At 37.5% G+C, this 20,783-nt stretch overlaps 1 long non-coding RNA gene across 1 annotated transcript in view; it reads right to left on the bottom strand.

The window, feature by feature from the left end:
- The window catches only part of LOC135224498 (uncharacterized), a 105,563-nt gene that overhangs the window by 9,726 nt on the left and 75,054 nt on the right, over positions 1–20,783 (bottom strand). The gene's annotated exons all lie outside the window — the stretch shown is intronic.

The following is a 20,783-nucleotide window of genomic DNA, read 5'->3' on the forward strand; positions in this document are numbered from 1 at the left end:
ACAGGGACAAGGCAATTAAAGGATTATACAGGGCGGCAACTGACCACATTCAACCCTTTGGAAACCTTTTTTTTCTCAAGATATATTAAAACATATATTAAACATACATATACAAAGAAAATATCTATAAGGCAACTAATTTGTATTTAAGAGTGTGATTGTATCTTTGAGGTCATTCTTAAACATGTTACAAATACAAAGGTCTATATGAAACAGGTCACGACTGATATTAAAATTACAATGGGGAGGAAGTTGTATAATGGCAGATTCTAAAAGATTGCGTGATAAGACATCTTTTGATCTTGCAATTACTGAACTGCCAATCCAATTTATCCGGTGGTTGTTTTCACTAAAATGTTTGCCCAGTTTTGACAGAATATTTATGCTGCTCGATTGTTCTAAGCCCTTACTAGACTGATCGACATAAAAGGAAGGACAGTCCATACATGGAATTTTATATATTATGTTGTTGCTTTCCCAAGGGCCATTTTTAAACATTCCTTTAAGTGTGGTATTATAGGAGAAAACGAGGTTGACCTTTAAAGATTTTAACAATGATTTTATGGTTTCAAAACCGACAAAATAAAGCAAACTCAGAATGTTTTTAGAAGTTTCTTTCTCTGTTACTTACACTATAAAACTTTTTGTGGGCTTTATTATAGCCAATATCTAACAAATGTGAAGGATAACATAAATCATTCCCTAATTTTCTTATGTATTCAACTTCTTGATCCAAATATTGGGGACTGACAATACGTAAAACTTGTAATAACATAGAAGAAAAATATTTATATTTTGATACTAAGATGGTGGCCTGAATAAAAATGGACTTTAGTTGTTAGTTGGTTTCATATAAATACTGAATTTACATTGAAATGGTTCTCTATGTATCAAAACATCTAAAAAAGGGAGGCAATGGTCTTTTTCCAATTCTAGAGTAAACTTAATCGATGGCACCTGTTTATTTAAATTTGAAAGTAAATCATTTACATCAATACCGGCAGGCAAAACAGCTAAAATATCATCAACATAGCTATACAAGTTTAAAGAAATATAAATGATATTATGTAAATAGTGTTTTCCCAAGAATTCCATGTACAAGTCTGAGAGGAGTGGTGTTAAAGGGTTGCCCATTGTCATACCAAATATTTGTTAGTTTTTTGTAAGTCACATCATCTTCCAGTAGGGCTTGCATACGTGATAGAGAAAAAGAAAGATTTTGTTTACCGAAAGTTTGAATGTGGTCAGTTGCCGCACTGTATAATCCTTTAATTGTCTTGTCCATGTGTCTGAGCAGTTGAACTTGATCTTTTTGTAAACCTCTTTGTTTGTTTGTATGGTGCTTTTACGTTGCATGGAACCAGTGATTATTCAGCAACGGGACCAACGGCTTTACGTGACTTCCGAACCACGTCGAGAGTGAACTTCTATCACCAGAAATATACATCTCTCACTCCTCAATGGAATGGCCGAGAATCGAAATAGCAACCACCGAGGTGGGACGCTAATACCATACCAACCACGCCGCTGAGGCGCTTTGTAAACCTCTTAAATTGTACCCACGTTTTGCTTGGGAAGATTACTAATTCTCCAGGTGTGTTGGATTCTGGGTACTTATTTCCTTTATAATCCCTATCTGTCACTTATACGACCCTTCCTTGTTATCTCAGTTTCTCATGTAAGTCACTCTACTCAGTAAAGGACCTTTGAGTCGAAAGATCTCGCAGCTCTTCAGTGTTTCACTTTCCTTCGTGGCTTCCACCTTTATATATATATATATATATATATATATATATATATATATATATATATATATATATATATATATAGTTCCAAATATCTTGTTATCACACTTACCAATCATAGAATTCAAAGTTACCTCACAGCAGCTAGATACTTGAACTTTCATAACAGATAAAATACGACTGAGTACTCTAAAAAGCTCACTAAACAAGTGAGAAATCAGACTAACTTCATCAAAACAAGTGGGAGGTATTCATATAGGCTAAGTCAATTAAGAGAATCGCTCCATGAAACAACTTTAACTCTCTCCCATGTCTTATATCACTTCAAGGAAATTGAAGGAACAGTATAATCTATCACTTTGGCATGTACACAGATTTATTCCTATCACTGTTGGTCAATAAATGAAACTGTTATAAAAACGTTAAATACAAACATCTATTTTTTAAAATAAAAATTTATAAGTAGAATTCACAGTCTTACTCTGTAGTAAAAAAAGATTATTACTTGGAAAAAAATTAATAAATTTATGGATTAAAATATTAAACAAAATTAAATCAAAAAGATTAATATACCAGGAAATTAAATTGATAAAGTAAAATGTAAACTATTAAGAAATAGGTTAGATCTGAAAAAATTCTAAGTAAATAAAGATTACCAAAGTTGTTAAAAAGGGAAATTGAATCATTATGCAATGTTAAACTATATAAAGAAACAAATTGTGAATGCAAAAACATAAAAGTAAAAAATGTGTAAATGTGTCCAATTTACCACAAAATGTGAAAGGTTAAGAGATTGTAAACAAACAGGATATAAATAAAACATTTAAAAGAATTCAACAAGTCACAAAACACAGAAAATCAAAACGTGAAACATTGAAATAAATTCACCAAGTATTTTAAGCAAATAATTTAAGCAAGTATTTTAGGAAAGTATTTCAATTCCATATGAAATTATACAAACACTAAAGAGTGACCACGAATAAAATCTTTACGTTATTTGTGTTAAAACCACACGATAAGGAGAGAGAGAGAGAGAGAGAGAAGAGAGAGAGAGAGAGAGAGCCAGCGAAAATGGTCTCTAGAATAAGAATGAATATTAATTCTATTTTCGTATTGAAACTTCTGGTTCTATGTAACTCAATCCCGACAAGGTGAAACATTTTGGGGCCGACACCCTCTGTAATCTTACAATCAAATTACTTTGCAAGTTTATAAGTTTCCTTTAAAAACGAGAGAGAGAGAGAGAGAGAGAGAGAGAGAGAGAGAGACTTTATTGTTTACTTATTAATCACGCTACACGGTCTCAGAATAACAAGAAGTCTCTCTTAAATCCAAAGTAAACCTTTTAAATGACGCCATGGGATTTTCTAGGCAGCGAGGTACAAAAATTACGTAATCTTACAAAACACTGACAACTAGCACGCGCTTTGGACAAACCAAAGGCGAATCATACGCGTTCAGTACACCACGAATGCCCCTTCTGACACTTGTTTTATACCTTTTTCTGAGTGTAAACATGAGGGGAATTGAAAGAAATATGGGGAAACAGAGGAATCGATATTGGGAGAATGCAGAGTAAAAGCAAAATCATGTTGTTGTAACTTGAGATTATTTTGACTCATCATGTATCCCTATTGTTCCTTACCGACGCCTCAAAGACAGGAACATGAAAGTGTCATTTTAATGTCCTGTCAATTTTGATTTATTACCTGTAATTCCCTTGTCACAGCCATCGCTGTCTCAAATCCAATTACGACACCAGCCTTACGCCGAAAACGACTTAAAATTTCGAGGGAGATAGCAGACATATGGGACCTCATTCCCTCACTGCCATTGTGGAAGTCCCAAGTCAAATTTCACGAGTCATTTGAAGAGATCAGCCCTAAAATTCATCAGAATTCACACCCTCACATGTGTGGTCTCCATGACCTGACCTCGCACCATATCCTTGTTTTCGCAGTGTTTTGAACCTGCAGCTCTGCCCCCTGGAGCTGTACCTTCTCAAGCTCAGTTAGCACGTGCTTGTACTCTTTCCTCTATGCCCTTCTCTGCCGAAGTTTCAATGATCTTTTCAGGTACCTGCCAGGATTAGCGGCAGAGACCAAAGGACCAAAGGATGTCACCCAAGTTTTGACAGATGTCAGACAATACACTTCCGGCGACACCCAAACTTGGTATATAAATTGGCTGGTATGCCCTACCAAATTGCATTTCACCCTAGCCAGTTATCGCGGTAGTTAGCCTGACGAAGTGGTATTACACCAGAGTCCAACGATGCAGCAACATGCTTCAGTATGGTGTAGTCTTGGTGAAGATCTAAGACTAGTTCCTCTTCGACTCCACCGTCTGGAATCCAGACTCTGTCTCGATCCCCGACCCTGACATCCCACTTGTGAGCTGTCACCTTTGAAATAACTGTGTGTTGCCTGATGAGGTTTTGGTTTGGTTTGTATGGTGCTTTTACGTTGCATGGAACCACTGGTTATTCAGCAACGGGACCAACGGCTTTACGTGACTTCCGAACCACGTCCTGATGAGGTTTTGCTCTTCCATTTGTTCCCTGGTGAATAATGGCTCACCTCTACTCAATTTTCGTCTATAGACAAAGGTAATTGAATTGGAAGTCGATTTGTCAGCCTTCACCTACTATTTCTTGTGATCATTCCTTGTTCCAAACTGTTCTCCTATTCCCATGATCCTATTATCCCATCTCTTTCAGACTCCAGTGATTTGACTGTGCAATTGTGATTTGGTGAATTCATTGTGGAAGTGTTATTAAATCTGTGTTGGTCATGCTTACAGTAATTTTGTTATATTAGCATTTCATTTAATATTTGATATGTCTCATATTTTGCTTAGTTTCATTTAAGCATTGACCAGTTAAGTAAGCTTTCCAGTTGCAAGTCTCTTGTGTTACAACATTAACTGCTTTGGAGATTCGTGTAGACTTCCCTCCCATTGTGTGCTGTCTTCTGTAGTTTAACAGTGCCATTCTTGCCATAGTATTCCTGAGATTTCAGTGGAAGCAACCCTTACTTATAGTGCTCCACATTGTGGCTGTGTTTATTATTATTAGAAGTTTTATCCTTGTTTCATGCACCATATATACTCACTAGATTTAGTGTTTTTTACTTGCAACCAAGTGGCACATTTATTCTTGATAATGTACATAATATTCATTAGTTATACAGTGCCATGCAGCCAGTGAGAGCTCCTTTAATTTTATTCTTTTGCTTACCTTAAGAGGATTTGCTTAAGGTACATATTGTTTTTCAACTTTTTTCTGTTTGCACATGTGGTAGGCCACCCTAGTCAGTTGTTGTTTCCATAAAGGGCATTTTTTAATTAAAACCAGTTCCCCCAGGTTTTCCCAAAGTAAAAGCTTACACCCCACCCCCTGCCCTGTGACAGTGGCGACCTGCAATGAGATTAATTTGCAATTGTAAACATAACATTTGATCACTCAGTTGATTAGCAGAACAGTTTAGACTGGCTAAATCTAAGTTCCTACTTATTTATACACATAGCTTTTTTAATGAAACAGAAATTCTAATACATTTATTGATTTAAACACAAAATAGTGGAAAAAAACTATTTTCACTCTTTTAGGATAATACACTAATAGAGTAAAAATACTTTGCAAGGCTGCAATTGTATCAATATAAAAGTATTTTTTACTCCATTAAGTATCAAATCACTAAATCAGCCCGAAAAATACACAAAAGTTTATATTTCGAAAATCGTCCTCAGTCCTCCTCCTCTTCCTCCTGCCCGTATCCCATTTCCCATTCCTATTACTTAAATAAATAAATAAATCAATCAATAAATTAAATATATATATCATAATAATATAATAATAGATATTTATAATTGTATATATATTATGTATATAATAAATAACTTATATAATAATATCTATATTAATAAATATATATATATAAATAAATATCTATATTGTATATAATAATATATTATATAATATTATAATATATAAATATATAAATATATATATATATATAGATCTATATATATAAATATAAAAATCTATATATATAATTATAGATATATATATATAATATATTATACTATAATATATATATATAAATATATTATATATATATTATATAATATATATATATAATATAAATATATATAATTAATATATATATAATATATAATATATTATTAATATATATAATAGAATATATATATATATTATATATAATACATATATAATAATATATATATATATATAATATATAATATAGTAATCATTTAATATTATATATAAGATATAATAAAATATCTATATATATATATATATATATACATTAGATATATTATAAATATATATATATATATATAGTATATATAATAATATATATATATATAATATATATATATATATATATAATATAATATATATATATATATTAATAATATATATATATATATATATATATATATATATATATATATATATATTTATAATATTATTATATATATATATATATATAATAATATATAATATAATTTATATAATATATATTATATATATATATATATTATTATATTATATATATATCTATATAGATACATATATATATATATATATAGCAAAAAAAATTTATACTGAGAAAATACAAATTTTATATAATTTCATTACCTTGACCAAAAAAAACAGATTTCCTGATTTTTTTTTTTTTTTTTTTTTGCAAAAGACTCCAAGACTCTAAGCTGAGAGCAAAAAAAAAAACTAGATCCAGTAGGAAAATCCCAGGGAGTGGCAGCACTGGCGGTGCTAGCTGGCAGCATGGGCCGCTGTGCCGTGCCATCAAACAAGTTCAATCCTGCATCTCTTAGACTCTGCAATGGCCAATGGTCAACTGTTAAACAGGCAAATAGATGTCTCGTTACATTTTTTGGTAAATTTTTGGTCTTTTTTTTATTTTTGAACTGTAGCGGTTGTAATTAAATTTTTTAGTTCCGCAACTGCTACTCCGCTACCTTTGGCACGTGGTAATGGCCAATCAAGTCCTCAACCAAAAACAGGTTCCATAAGTTGCGGAGGTGCAGACTAAAGTTGCGGAATGCCCACCTTTAGCATCTCACAACGGTAAGTAAGATTATTTTGTATGTTACATTTTAATCGAGTGTTATTACAAGTTTTTATATTTATTCAAATGTAATAAGTGTTTAAAATGCCAGCACATTTTGAGAGATCAGGATTCAGTTTCGTAGCCTTGAGATTGAGTTGCCATTCTATAACTTTGTTGAGTGCAGTTATTGTTATTTAGAAGACTGTATGTCTAAGTTGTGTTAATGAGTGCAAAATCAGTTTCGTAGCCTTGAGATCGAGTTGCCATTTCTATAACTTTGTTGAGTGTAATTATTGTGTTATTTAGGAGACCATATTTCTCAGTTGTGGTTATGAGTGCAAAATCAGTGCAGTAATATAGGGAGAATATCTATTTAATAGGAAGGTACATATTGCCGCCCTATTGAGAGTATGATAACTGTACACTGAAAAATTAGGTTTCTGGCAACCCTTACCTGGCAACTCACTTGAGACGGCTCCCCTACCTCACATTGCTACAGTAGTCAATTCACAAATTTTGAAATCATTTGTTTCCTGAATGTGTAAAAGAATTCTATTGTTTGAATTAATGTATGTATCCTTTTAAAATTAACGTAAATACGAATAGTGTCCCTTCATAATCTTAATGGCAACGAGAGTTAACGTAAGCACATTGTTTGTGAAATCTTACCTTAGACATGTGGCCAAACATCAGGCCAAGGGTTCATTCATTCTATTGTATACACGACCTTTGTTCATCTTATTTTGACAAATAGTAATCTTCACCGTTCACTCAAGCCCTAATAAAGGATAATTACTTTTCCTTTAATTTAGCGTACTGGTAGACAATATTCCTGAGTTAGCTGGTCTGGATTTCTATTTCTTTTATGAGAACAGTTCTACTTACTTTATTTTTTGCTTAAAACCGATTTATTTGTAAATCTACAAATGCTTGTTTTACTCTCATCATACCGTGGTTGTGAAAAGCACAAACCCATTTAAAGTAATTGCCAAGAATGCTTTAACAGCTGGAGATTCCTGTTTGGAATTTGTAACACACGTTTGTATGATTGTTGTTGCAACACATCCTACCTGCCTTAGTGACACCTGTGCCTTGTCATAAGTCTCTTGTTGGTGTCTGTTAGTGACACATTGTTGAGTGTTTGGAAAGCACTGTTTTTTCCTGTGTTGGAACTCATTTCCTTATGAACGTTTCTATGCCCCCTTACTCACTATTGATTATGCCACCTGGAAGCCTTTGTCGCTTAGTGTACTATTGAGAATGCCTGTTGAGAGCCTGTGTGCTTGCGTACCTGTGTGCCTGTTTTAAGCCTGTGTTGCTTAGGTAGTGAGAGACTCTCCTACCTGCCTTAGTGACACTTGTGCCTTGTCATAAGTCTCTTGTTGGTGTCTATTAGTGACACATTGTTGAGTGTTTGGAAAGCAATAGGAAGGTGGGGCAGTTACGCACATTTAGTGTGCCACCTGCTTATGCACTTTGAGAGTGCCACCATGTTCTGAGAACACACTGTGTCTTGTGAGATAAACCCTACAAGTGCCATTGCTCATCTGATCATACCAAACCTCTGAAGTATGCTGTTTGCCTGACTTCCTGCTGTGACCTGTTGAGTGACAGTGAGTGCCTTATACAGAACTACGCACTCTGGCAGTACCACACTTTAGGTACCAGTTACCTGTCTGTCTGTTCGACAGTCGAGATCAAAGCTTCATGCTACTTACAAGTGCCACCTTCATTAACACTCCCCACTCTTATGAGTACCACCTTTGATGGCACTCCATCCCTGTACATTCCTCAGAACCATTGTACGCACCACCGAGTGCCATCCAAGCTTTGTTACATGACTTGTTGAGTGCCAAAGAAGTTCCTCACACGAACCACTGTTGGTTGAGATATAGCACTATAGGTGCCAGTTACCTGAGGACAGACTGAACAAAGCTTACCTGAACGCCTGTGAATTTTCTGGGCACTTGCCAGCGCTAACCTGTGACCATTAATTTTAGGGTCACCACCATGCCTTCCTATGCTTGAAACCCAAGATATTTCCAGGAACTCGGATCGAAAAGAAGCCTCCAAGGAGACAGCCTGGGTCAACGCCCAGGTGGAAAGGGCTCAACTAGAACAACAAGAACAAGCAGAACAAGAATCAGCAGAATGAGAAACCCCCTCTGTGTTACAAGGGGTGAACAGCCTTGTTCAGCCGTGGTCAGATGATGAACCAGAAAGTTGGCAGTTCTCATATTCAAACTAAGGGGTATATCACTTTACGCTCCTTATCTGCATAAGAGCAAGGAAATCTTGCCCTCATAAGGCAAGCTATCACTCATGCCTATGAGATTACAGTGGAGAAGTGGCAACAGAACTGGCATGGCTTGCCCAAGGAGCCAGACAAACCTGGACAGAATAGATCTACAACAAAGGCAGAAATTTTAACCATTGGATCGAGTGCTTTCTGGCTGGGGATTTCAAGGCTGTTGTACAGTGAATAAAGATAGAGGATTTCTTCTATTATGCGCCGAGTGCACCTACCTCCATGAGCACTGCCCTGAGACATTAGCTGAATGCTGTCACTTAGTTGATGAGTGGGAAATACACCATGCCCACCTGAGCTGCCTTAATATGAAAATTTCACCACCTGATTTACTGTTGCCACTGCCCAGCCAAAGAATGGCATCATTACAAAACAATTCCTATGCCATATTTGTAAGAAGCCTGGGCACAAAGCTGAGAAGTGCCCCAACAAACCTGGAAATCATCCCAAACCTGGACTGACTTGGGGCTTTGCTGCCGCCACCAAGTCACACCCTCGTCCCACTGCAAATTCATCTGGGGCTAAGCGAGACTACAGTAAGGATATTTACCTGCAGAGATTGTAAAATGGCTGGGTATGCATCTACATGCATTGTGGGGTGCCCCAAGTATGAATCACCTAAAACGTCTAGATGACTGTAAATGTACCAGGAAGGGAGCTATTAAATGGATAGAGCTTCCTAATATCACCATAGCACCCCAGACAGGTCAGGGCCAGCCCGTGTGTTTTTGAGTAGTCAGTTTGATAATGAGAGATAAAGTGCCTCCCCAAGGCTTCCATTTGGAAGGATGAGTGCATTACTATATGCTGGTTTAATGGGCATTCCTTGGACCTCGCAACAGTGCGCCTCACTGTTGCCCCAGGGCGACTCCCCCAATGACGAGAGATCACCAGTTCAGAATCACAGGCAAATTTGCAACTAGACATGACAATGCTATTAGGACAAGACTTCCTATAATGGAGAGACTCCAAAATACCTCTTAGATGCATGGCTGCACTGCCACATGAATCTAAGGAAGATAAACCCTCCAGTGACAATCCCTTACAGGACGTCTGTCTCGAAGAAGTACCTTGGCTCTTGGAACCTTCCAAGACTACAGCTGTGGTAAACCTTCCTGCTTAATCACAAAGGACGATGCCTCTAATCCAAGCCTAAGCCACAACCACCTGATGGCTGCTCAAGCAGAATCCCCAAAACTACAAGATATCCAAAAAGTGGCCCTTACGGACTTGGCATCCCTGGGAGACCATTCTCAAGTGCAGTATATCCTTGAAAACAAAGTACTGTTTACTGTATCGCAAGGTAAGACAGACCCTGCCAATGTCCTTTACAAGATTGAATCGGAGAGCACTTCAGTCAGCTGCACCACCACAGCTTTAACAGACAACCCCTATTGGGCTGGGCTTAGGAAGGATGTTAAGACGCATGTTGCTATGTACCCTACATGTCAAATGGTTGGCAATTCTAATGAAAGGATACCCAAAGCCAAGTTGCAGAACATCCCCTCTGTTGGCATTCCCTTACAAGATGTCATAATTGATTACTACACACCTCATGGGCGCACCTGCTCTAAGGCAGGACACTCCCATTGCCTAACAATCAGAGATAGATTCAGCCATTGGAAGCCATACCAGTTCAGAGCAAAACCTCCAAGAGTGCCATCAAAGCACTAATTAAGTTCTGTCATTTTGGCTTTCTTGTCGCTATCCAAAATGACCATTTTATGTCAGTGAGTTCCGAAATAGTATGTTGAACCGTGGGGTCAAGCATGTACAATTAATAAGAAAAGTGAACATACAGTTTTCTTAAATCTTCGGATACATATTGCTCAATAATGCCCACACCTGGCAACTCCAGAAAGGGGGCAGAACTTCAAAATCATAGTGTTTGTTCCTTTTTAGATTTCCATTAACTAGGCTACACCATAAAGATTCTATAGAAGTCCTATAATAATCTATACTTTAATGTAGTAACAGGCTCTATATTATTCATTAATGTTGGTTTGGTAAAGTCAATTCAGAGTAGAATTTTGATCATCCTTTTTTAAAACCTACTTTGAAACCTTACTTTTAAGTAATATTTGACACTAAACTGGTGTAAAATTCATGCGTAATTAAAGACGGATCTTATAAGATGAAATAAAATGTAAAATTTGGGCAATACTTACGGAAATCATGAGGAACAATACAGTAAAGAATGAAATATTATGATGAGATAGAGAGAGAAGAGAGAGAGAGAGAGAGAGAGAGAGAGAGAGAGAGAGAGAGAGAGGCCTATCTATAGAAATACTTAATTCATTATATTCACTTTGAGAGATTGAGTGATATTTTTTCAAATGTGTTGTGGGGAGAGAGAGAGAGAGAGAGAGAGAGAGAGAGAGAGAGAGGCCTATCTGCAGAAATACTTAATTCATTATATTCACTTTGAGAGATTGAGTGATATTTTTTCAAATGTGTTGTAAAAGGAGAGAGAGAGAGAGAGAGAGAGAGACCTATCTGTAGAAATACTTGATTCATTATATTCACTTTGAGAGATTGAGTGATATTTTTTCAAATGTGTTGTAAAAGGAGAGAGAGAGAGAGAGAGAGAGAGAGAGAGAGAGAGAGAGAGAGCAGAATCTGCTTATGTGAAAGCGTAGGCCTATTTGGGAGATTAAGTGATGATATTTTTATTATGTTTTTAGAAAGTTAGGAGAGAGAAGTGGAGAGAGAGAGAGAGAGAGAGAGAGAGAGAGAGAGAGAGAGATAGCAAAATCTGCTTATGTGAAAGCGTAGGCCTATTTGGGAGATTGATGATATATATTTTTAAAGTATGTTTTAGTGAAGTGAGAGAGAGAGAGAGAGAGAGAGAGAAATTATAGTATTGGTGATGGACTTGTGATCCATCTGATCATGCTGAGCTATGCTAGATAAAATTTGAAAGACCATAGTATTCAAGTTAATTCTCTAAGAAATTCATACACTAATCTTGATTTCATTCGACAGTTGCCGTAACATTCAAAGATTAAGATTATAAAAATACGTGGAAAATTTCTGACACAGGCTGTGATCATTCTTGTTCTCTTGATATAGTCTGTACTTTTCAAAATCGGTTTTCATCCAAAGTTTCATATCATGCAAAAAATGCTGAGGTGTTGGGAGATCTTTCAGCCTTGTGGCAAAGTAACACAGCCATGTAGGCTATGCACTGCTTTGTAATGGGAGCATAACCAGAAAATCTTTGAGCTGACATGCTACCTTAGCTTTGATAAAGATTATTTTTTAATGACAGTAGCTTTCTAGACAGCAACTAGCATTCGATCCATGTCAACATCAAAGTAATCAAAATGTGAAATCTGTTACATAAGCTAGTATCTAGTGACTTGTTTCCTGCTCCAAGTTCTCGCCTCTCGGGCTCCTCCTCACATCATAGAAAACTCTCTTGCAGGTGCAACTAGATTTGCTCAACTTACCTTGCCCATCGCAACACTGACTGCCATTGACGTCAGCTAACCTTAAACGCTTTGGAATATAAACATAAATTTGGAGACTAAATAATGACACTCACCACTTACGAATGTAATAATAATCACGTTCATGAAGGAAAACGAGTAAATATTGTCGTCGTGATACATACTACTACAATCAGGAATTCACACTCTATCTACCAGATCTCTATGAACGAATCCACCTGAGGAATTTCAATTACTTCGGAAATATATCGTATTTTTAAGTATCTGAACGGTTTTGTTTTGCAGTTTTAACTTATATGATATAATTTGCAATGTATTTTCATATTCTAGAGTAAATTCAACGAGATTACGTTTTTTCAGTAAAAACAAATTGGAAATTCGATGAAGGAAAGCTAATGAAAACTGAATCTCACTTTCTTGTCGATTGTACATTCTAACACCATACGGGCCGAGAGCCAAGGCATCATAGTAGGAACATACAGTAAAGAATGAAATATTATGATGAGAGAGAGAGAGCGCGCATAGGCCGATCTATAGAAATACTTAATTCATTATATTCACTTTGAGAGATTGAGTGATATTTTTTCAAATGTGTTGTATAAGGAGAGAGAGAGAGAGAGAGAGAGAGAGAGCAGAATCTGCTTATGTGAAATCGTAGGCCTATTTGGGAGATTAAGTGATGATATATGATTTTTAAAAGTATGTTTTTAGAAGTGGAGGAGAGAGGAGAGAGAGAGAGGAGAGAGAGAGAGAGAGATGAGAGAGAGAGAGAGAGAGAGGAGTAGCAAAATCTGCTTATGTGAAAGCGTATGGCCTATTTGGGAGATTAAGCACGATGATATATATTTGTTTAAAGTATGTCTTAGAAGTGGAGGAGGAGAGAGAGAAGACCGAGAGAGAGAGAGAGAGAGAGAGAGAGAGAGAGAGAGAGAGAATTATAGTATCGGTGATGGACTTGTGATGGGGAAAGACAGATGAAAGAGCGGTGAGTCGGTGCATAGATATCTGGGAAACAAGGTGATACGGCTCCCAAGATCATGCTGAGCTATGCTAGATAAAATTTGAAAGACCATAGTATTCAAGTTAATTCTTTAAGAAATTCATACACTAATCTTGATTTCATTCGACAGTTGCTGTAACATACAAAGATTGTAAAAATACGTGGAAAATTTCTGACACAGGCTGTGATCATTCTTGTTCTCTTGATATAGTCTGTACTTTTCAAAATCGGTTTTCATCCACAAATCGTTCACGAAAAAAGCTGTGTTAATTAAGAATTTTTATTACCACAAATAATTCGATATGTATTGCACAGGAAATTAAAGTTTTATATAATGCAAAAAATGCTGATGTGTTGGGAGATCTTTCAGCCTTGTGGCAAAGTAACACAGCCATGTAGGCTAACTATGAATTGCTTTGTAATGGGAGCATAACCAGAAAATCTTTGAGCTGACATGCTACCTTAGCCTTGATAAAGATTTCTTTTTAATGACAGTAGCTTTCTAGACAGCAACTAGCATTCGATCCATGTCAACGTCAAAGTAATCAAAATGTGAAATCCGTTACATAAGCTAGTATCTAGTGACTTGTTTCCTGCTCCAAGTTCTAGGGCTCCTCCTCACATTATAGAAAACTCTCTTGCAGGTGCAACTAGATTTGCTCAACCTACCTTGCCCATCGCAACACTGACTGCCACTGATGTCAGCTAACTTTAAACGCTTTGGAATATAAACATAAATTTGGAGAAATTAAAATAATGACATTCACCACTTACGATGATGTAATAATAATCCCGTTCATGAAGGAAAAAGAGTAAATATTGTTGTCGTGATACATACTACTACAATCAGCAATTCACACTCTATCTACCAGATCTCTATGAACGAATCCACCTGAGGAATTTCAATTACTTCGGACATATATCGTATTTTTAAGTATCTGAACGGCTTTGTTTTTGCAGTTTTTAACTTCTATGATATAATTTGCAATGTATTTTCATATTCTAGAGTAAATTTAACGAGATTACGTCTTTTCAGTAAAAACATATTGGAAATTCGATGAAGGAAAGCTAATGAAAACTGTATCCTCACTTTCCTTGTCGATTGTACATTCCACACCATACGGGCCCAAGAGCCAAGGCATCATAGAGAGCTTTCATCAGTTGTTGACAGCTACACTAGCTAAACTCCGCCATAGACCATCTGAAACTACTGGCTATAGCCCTTTTGACTTATTCTATGCCCACTCTACAAGGGGACCTATTGATATTTTATACAAAAGCATGGGCAGACCCACAAAAATCTGGTTGGGTAAAGGAATTACCAGAGATACAGAATTGCTTACAAGCAGTTTGGGCCATCACCCAAACAACCGAAGCAGCAACATAAGACGGAGTAAAGATCAAATTTGATAAGAAAGCCAGTACACGGACATTTTCTGTGGGAGATGCAGTCCTTGTTCTCAGGACCAGAGCATGCAAGCCGCTAGACACCCAGTTTACCGGTCTCCATAAAGTACTTGCCAAGAGAGGTAATTTGAATTACCTAGTTAACTGTGGGCAACGGTAAGCCAAGTGACTTCATGTAAATTTACCTTAGCCCTACTAAACCCAATCAGATGACGAAGACTCCACCTCAGGGCCCTCTACTTATGCTGTGGTGGGTATGGTTATGACCCCTCAGCTACCAGAATCTAACTCTCAGCTTCTGGAGAATATTAAGTACATCACCCAGGGTTTGAATGAAGAACAGAGAGAGAATATTAAAGTAATTACTGTCAGAATACAGTGTGGTGGTTCAGGACACGCTCGGCTGTACCTCGGTCCTTGAGCACCTTATAATCCTTGAGGATAACACTTAACTGATAGCTCAGGGATTTTACAAGGTAAATCTGCAGAAGGTCAAGCATATAAAAAATCAAGTAGTTATAATTAGAACTTGGTCTAATCGAACCAAACCCTCTCTGGTGGTGCTTGAACTGAATGAAGGAACAGAAGATAAATTACGTGTGGACTTTCAAAAACTGAATGAAGTTACGAAACATGAGCAATATCCACTTCCCCTCTCAGTGGAGTCGCTCTCACTGACAGCTTTTACAACTCAAGATGGCTTCTGCCAATATATAGTGATCCCCTATGTTTAGGGAAAAATGCACCAAGCTGTTTCCAAAGACTGACGAACAAGGCTCTTGCTGGGATCGAAAATGCATTGTGTACTTAAATTTATGCCTTAACCTGGTAGCAACATCAGCAATTCTTAAAAAAGGGTTCTTCATGCCCGCAAACAGGCAAAACTTTGTGTTGAACTTGAAGAAGTGCCAGTTTGGAGCTGCACAAATTACTATCTTTAGGTCATATTGTAGGAATTGGCAAAATAATGCCCAAAGATGCGAATATCCACACTATTCTAGATATGCCTTATCCGTAAACCAAGAAACAAGCCCAACACTTTGTAGGAGTGGTTCAGTACTTTAGAAGATTTATTCCCAACTTCTCAGAAGCTGCAGCTCCATCACCACCTTTTAAAGTAAATAAGAACTTCAAGTGCACAACAGAACGCAGAGAGGCATATGATAATCTGAAAACTATTTTAACTAATAAGCAGTGCTAAGTACCCTAGACTATGACAAACCATTATATATGGCTGTATTACATATTTAGGTCATATGCCTTATCCGTAAACCAAGAAACAAGCCCAACACTTTGTAGGAGTGGTTCAGTACTTTAGAAGATTTATTCCCAACTTCTCAGAAGCTGCAGCTCCCATCACCAACCCTTTTAAAGTAAATAAGAACTTCAAGTACACAACAGAACGCAGAGAGGCATACGATAATCTGAAAACTATTTTAACTAATAAGCAGTGCTAAGTACCCTAGACTATGACAAACCATTATATATGGCTGTAGATGCCAGTGACATGGGGATAGGAGCAATAATGTTCCAGGTTATCGGTGGCATCCTACTTGAAGAAATTGAACCAAGCAGAATCAAGATACAACAGCACAATAGAGACAAAAATATTAGAGATAGTATTAGCAATGAAACACTAAGAAGCATATCACGCCAATCACAAGTTCCCACTTACGGTCTTAACAGACCATCAGAAACTTTTAGGAAATTTTTTGTCATATGTATGAGTACTTAGTTTCGCTGTCCAGAGATGAATACTAAATATCTCCCTTCAGTAATTACTTGTATCTTGTAGTAACTCCCATACGCGACTGTTCTTTTTTACCCCTTTTGTATCCCAAACTAGTTTGACTTTACTTTTCCCCACTGTTGTCAGTGCATACATCGTGCCAGTGCCGTACCTTGTGTCAGTGATAACACAAAGTGCACAAAGTGGGATGATAGATGAAAGATATGCTAGGTGAAAGCATTAACCATGGTAAAGGTACACATAAAGTTCGTATAATAAAAACTGAGTTACGTAGCATGAGAGATACAGGCAGGTCTATTCAATAGTAGTTGTTATTTCCTGATGGAACTGAGTTTGATTTGAAATTTTGAAATATGAGCTGAGTGGTTAGATTTTAACTTCACTACTGACATTACTTAGTAATTAGAGATTTTTGCACCCTTTTGAGAGATAAAGGAACAAGTTTGCATCTGAAAAAAGTTAACAGACGTTAACAGCCATCTGACTGTGTAACATCCTCATCCCATGGGGAGGTGTGACAGGTTTCATTCTCTTTTTGAATATGAGGAAAATTGAAAGAAACATGGGGAAATAAGACGAATAAATTTTGGAAGAACACAGAGTAAAAGGAAAATGAGTTTTTGTGAATTGAGAGATATTTTGACTCATTGTTTATCCCTATTGTTCCTTAATGACATCTTGAACATGAAGACATAAAAGATGGTCATTTTACTGTGCTGTCAATTTATTTATTACCTGTCATAACCCCCGTCACGGTTAGCGCTGTCCAAAATCCAATTAAGACATCGGCCTTAAGTTGATAATGACTTATAATTTTGAGGAAGGTAGCTGACATATGGAACCTCGCTCCCTCACAGCCATTGTTCAAAGTCCCAGTCAAATTTCATGAGAGTCATTTTAAAGATCAACCTTAAAATTCGTTAGAATTCACAACCTCACACGATTGGTATCCATGATCTAACATTGCACCCTATCCTTGTTTTCGCAGTGCTTCGCAACTGCAACTCTACCCCTGAGCCACACTCTCCGAAACTCAATTAGCACATCTTTGTACTCTTTCCTCCATGCTCTTCTTTGCTGGCATTTCAATTACCTTTTCAGGTACCTGCAAGGATTAGCGGCACAGAACAAAGGACTGAACGGATGTTGCCCCCAGTTTTGGAGAGATGTCAGACAATACACATCCAGTGAGTCCTACGAAATAGCATTTTGCCCTAGCCAGTTTATTTGTGGCAGTTAGCCATGATGAAGCTGTATCATGCTCGAGTTCAACGACGAGGCAAACCCACTCCAGTATGCTAAAGTCTTGGTGAAGATCTAAGACTAGTTCCTCTTCTACTCCACCATCTGGATGTCCAACACTGACATCCCACTTGGAAACGGTCACCTTTGAAGTACCTGAGCTTTGCCTGATGAGGAGTGCTCTTTCATGTGTTCCCTGGTGAAGAATTGTGGCGGAATCAAAGCTAAGCAAATTAAATACAGACTTCCCCACATTTACTTTACTCGTACCGGCTAACAATATTCCTCCCACCCACACTTTCCTCTCTACATTACTATTTAAGTACAGGACCGTTGGTTCAGCGAGGAAAACAAAGAAAACTCTCAATCCATGTACTCACCATATACCAAGAAATTCATGGGCGAGATGCTGTGCTGTCCACTGGATTCAGTCGTTGAGACAGAAACAAATGCTGAATATCATACATCAAAAATCCAAACAATCACCAAAACCATCAACAACTCAAAACAAACACAACAAATCACTACACAAACAAACACTACGACACAAACCTACGACACAAAAACTTCACACAGCTCAACAAACACCACAACTCTAACACAAACAAACACCAACCAACATCGAGACTACACAACAAATCAACAACACAAACAAACACCAATCAACATCAAGAGTTCACAACAACTCACAACCACAACAATTCACAAAGCAAACACAACAGAAACTCACAAGCTCAACAACCTTCAACGGACACAAGCACAACACACTCAATTACACAATATCAAAACAATCCAATATCAAAACATAAAACAGCAACTCTACCTCTGTCCAAAAACCGCTTCACTTGACTGACTGCCAAATACAGACTGATCACTTCTCACTCACTCAAGGCTCCGTGACCAAATCCGCAGATGAACCCAACTGCCCGCCAACAAGCAAATCACTCACTAACTACCCATACACCATTCATGCTCTCTCTCACTCTCTCAAAATGGAAAACCACAGACACAGACCTTCCTCATACTACCTTAAGAACAACAAATAAACACAAAACACGACACAGTAAATACACAAAACATCCAAACCCTTCCTATTGATTCCAACAAACACAAACAACCTAATGAGAGAAGAACCAAAACAACCAGCCACTCTCTCTCACAACTACTACATCACTCTCCATATTTCCTCCCCTGTTGCATTTGATGTCTCCTCACATACTTACAACATCTACACTATATTGCTTTTCTCAACACCCAGGGATGTTCGGATACTGGCCCCTGTGATCTTATTCGAGGCCCCTCATATACTTTCTCAGTTGCATCACCATCTACTTCCTCCAAACCACTTTCATCCAGATTCCCTTTATCTCCCTTGCTACTGTCCTCCCAAATCTCATTAACTATCTCATCTACCCCTTCTAACTCTGGTCCCAATATCTCCTGTATCTTTGCTACCAAATTGCTCAACCCATTCATATTCCTGTCAAACTCCTGGAGGGACACATTCATGCTGTCAACTACCTCCCTACCACTTGGTTCCCCTCCAGTTGAAATCTCACTAAACTCTGTTTACTCAAACCCACACGCACTGTATCTCATCCATTCCCTCCCCAGACTTATCTGTATTGCACGCTGTGTCAACCATTTCTACCCAAACAATAACCTCTCTATCATGCAGTCCTCGCTTTTCCCTTTCATTCCCTTTCTTTACCTTATTCCGCTTTCTTCCATACTCAACCAAAACTAACTGCCAATCTCCCAAATCCGTTTGCTCACTGATGCTTGACTCATACTTATTCACTTTCAACCACTCACTCATCCGCACACTAGAGGACCCACCCAACTGAATCCCCTTAAAACCTAATTTCCCGAATTCCCAGCCTGACTCATCCTCTTTTGCCTCTACACACTCACTACATGACCTTCCATTCCACATTCAGCACACTTCATACGCTGTTCTTTACACATCCTAACATAATGCCCATTCTTTCCACAGTTGCTGCAAACCACATTCACATGGGTACCCCGACATCCATTAGCTACATGTCCTGTGCCCACACCTATAAACATTTTTTATTTTCCTGGTCTCTCTGACACTCACTAACTAAATGACCCCTCAACCCAAACACACGAAACAAGCTCCTAATGCCCACCGACATTCATTCTTCTTATGACCCGATTTCCCACATCTATAACACTTCTGCTATCGCTCACAGCTAACTAACCCAAACTTTCCGACACTTTCACTTCTATCTCTCTTAGGTTTCACCACACTTGGGTTTCACCACTTACATCACTTGCTCTAATGCTTCTATCAACCACTCGCTCTGCCATTTACCTTGGCCCTTCTAAAACTGCCTCCCTATAGCTCTTAAACTTAAGCATACCCTCATTTACTTCGGTCCTGACGCGGACACTTCTGCTCTCTTTCAAACACCTATCTAGATCATAATCCTCAACTACAGTGGTACCTCGAGATACGAAAGGCTTAACTTACGAAAAACTCGAGATATGAAAGCCAATACGAAAAATTTAACGGCTCTACATACGAAAAGTTTTCAAGATACGAAAGGTTTCTGTAAAGTCCGAGATTCGCGCCCGAACCACCGATAACAATTTTGAAACTCGCACGCCGAACAAATTAGTAGACTCACCACCATCCTCCTGCTCTCCCATTGGTTCTGATGCTAGTCGCAGCCATGAGATCCTTCTCTCCTATTGGCCAGCATCCCTCCTATCATGCATCTATGTACGTGGTGGCGTGCCTCGGCCACTCGGCA

The sequence above is a fragment of the Macrobrachium nipponense genome, chromosome 12 (assembly GCF_015104395.2).
Source record: "Macrobrachium nipponense isolate FS-2020 chromosome 12, ASM1510439v2, whole genome shotgun sequence".
NCBI classification, from domain to species: domain Eukaryota; kingdom Metazoa; phylum Arthropoda; class Malacostraca; order Decapoda; family Palaemonidae; genus Macrobrachium; species Macrobrachium nipponense.